Below are 2,709 nucleotides of genomic sequence, written 5' to 3'. Positions count from 1 at the left end.
ACGGTGTCAACAAGAGTAGGGTGAGAGAGAAGGCAATATCACTATGCCTCATACCAAAAATACCACATACTATGAGAGAAGGCATATACCATCACTGCCTTGGTAAGGATCCAGAAATACCATAAAAAGAGAGATCTAAGAGAGTCATACAAGGAATCTCTGAGTTTTATTTGAAAATCTGCAAAAACTCTAGAGCTATAGCTGATCAAGAATAAGAGATATGGCGCTTGACTATACCGTTATTTGAAAATTTGTAGAAACTCTAGAGCTATTGCTGATCAAGAATAAGAGATATGGCGCTTGACTAGACCGTTCTATCTTTTAACTGCTCAAGACAGAAGTGACGGTTACGAGTCCCATGGTGAAAGGTAAAATGAGTAAGTTTTAAGTCTTGACAGTTTACTCTAACTCAGAGATGAGACCTTATTTGAAAGCATGTGTACCATCAAAACTCAAAACATTACAACAACTTCTGATCCATCACTGAGATTATCCTTGCTCATGGACGAGCAAGAGGTAAGCTTGGGCGAGTTTATTGACGGTCCTTAAGTATCAAATATAATCAACAAATAAATAGAGAAAAGGACCCAAATGCAACCGACACCCAGACTTAGGATTTTATCTGATAGAATTCCACGAGTTTTGTTGTTTGTCTATTTCTGCAGGGGGTTATCAGGAAATATGGAGGAAAGGCCCACACGTCGGGTTTACATAGAGATATTAACGTGCACCGCAATTATCCAACATCTAGAAGAGTCCAGAAGCCACGGGAATGAGCGGGAGCCCGAGCGGACCCGGGGACAGGGCGCCCGCCCTCCCCCCTTGGGCGCCCGCCCTGGCCTGAGAGCCAATCAGGCTCTACCTCGCGGATCATGCTCCACCGACCTAAGGGATTAAGAAAAACCGTGTGATTAAGGTCGGTTTGATCCGACGACCCATATTTATTTGGAGGGACTATATAAGCAGGCCCCCTGGCCCCTAGAGAGGAGGATCTTAGAAACCCTAATTCATTCATCCATCTCGGGAGAAGAAGCCTCTGATCAAGCCCTAGAGTCACCACATCAACTAGATCTCTAGTTTAGCATAGCTACATAGGATTAGAACTAGAAGGAGTTAATCTTCGATTGGTTTCCGGATCTGTCAAGAGGATTCTTGGTAATTCCTCTACTGTTCTTCATTTGTTCATCACTGTTCTTCAATATTATGAATATGACTTTGTTCTACTTCAATATATTGATTATGACTTTGCTCTACTTGTTTATATTTGCAATTATATCGTTCTTAGTTTATCATAGTTATATGCTTGGCTTAGTTAGATTGGAATTATATACATGTTTAGGATCGTATAGCGTTTATCCATGTGCACAGTGGGTAAATGATAAGTATTGTGTAGGCGTGGTGCCTATACCGTATTTATCTGCGATTGTACCCTATATGCCGGATCGCGGGGTAGTTCGTGGTGGTGATAGCTCCATTGATTCTTATATAGTCCCCCTCCCGTGTATAGGGCAGGCAGAGCAACATTATTACAGGAGAGTGGTTGCTATGTTTCTCATCTTCCTTGGTAATATCACTATGCATGGGCGTAGTCCTGTCTCGCAATGATTAACAAGTATAATTGCACTAACTATGATATGCTAGACTTTATAGTTAAGAATAACTTAGGAAATATTCTTGTAGTTCATCCTAATTACATGCTAATGACTTGCTAGAATATCTGTTGAGGTGCTTATCATTATTATATATGGCTAGTTATGCTGATCAGATTAATTATCTTTGTCTCCATTCATACTTTATCTATATTTTATGTGACATTTATCCCTGTATGAAAGAGATAGATAAATGCTCTCTATTACACATGCAATGATAGATACTCAATTCTATATTTCATTTCGTAATCAACATTGATTATTAGCAATCCCTTCCCAATGGTAAAAATATAAATAACGATACCTGGAATACTACCCGGTTAAAATGCTACATCGCTATTAATCTGTGCGCTTGCAGATCTCATTTATTATTCATTCAGAAGAGCAATTGCATATTTCAATACCGTGTCTCTCATGTCATGCTGGGGATGACAACTTGGCTTAAGTGGCATGAGGGATAGGTTCGGCATTTTTGGCGCCGTTATCAGAATTAGAAAACTAAGTCTACTTTTGGTAATGACGTTAAGAATGCCCGACAGTTAGCAAGTGTCAACACTGATCAGTCCGCTGACTATGGGTGTCGAGAAGATCCATGCGTGTAGAAATCATTGTATCCTATACCGAGGTGATGATTACAAGGACTTGGATAGTTGTTCAAAGTGTGGTGCAAGTCGGTACAAGACAAACAAAGACTATCGAGAGGATTGTGCTGCCTCCATGTGTAAAGCTGGGAAGAAGCGAAAGAAGGCCCAAAAGAACACCCACCAGAGTTCAAAACTCATGAGCAAAGATTAAAAAGAGGTTGACTATTATGCGTAGAAAAAGATTCCTACTTTAGTGATATGGTACCTTCCAGTGGTAGATCGACTTAGGAGTTTGTTTGTTAATCCTGAGGATGCAAAACTTATGAGTTGGCATGCTTATGATGAGCACAAAAATGATGGCAAGCTTCACCATCTAGCCGATGGAAAGCAGTGGCAAGATTTCAATGACAACCACCGAGACTTTGCCAGTGAACTAAGGAATGTTAGGTTCGCACTGTGTACAAATGGAATGAATC

This window comes from Sorghum bicolor, chromosome 4, assembly GCF_000003195.3.
Source record: "Sorghum bicolor cultivar BTx623 chromosome 4, Sorghum_bicolor_NCBIv3, whole genome shotgun sequence".
Lineage (NCBI taxonomy): Eukaryota > Viridiplantae > Streptophyta > Magnoliopsida > Poales > Poaceae > Sorghum > Sorghum bicolor.
This window is presented reverse-complemented; position numbering follows the sequence as displayed.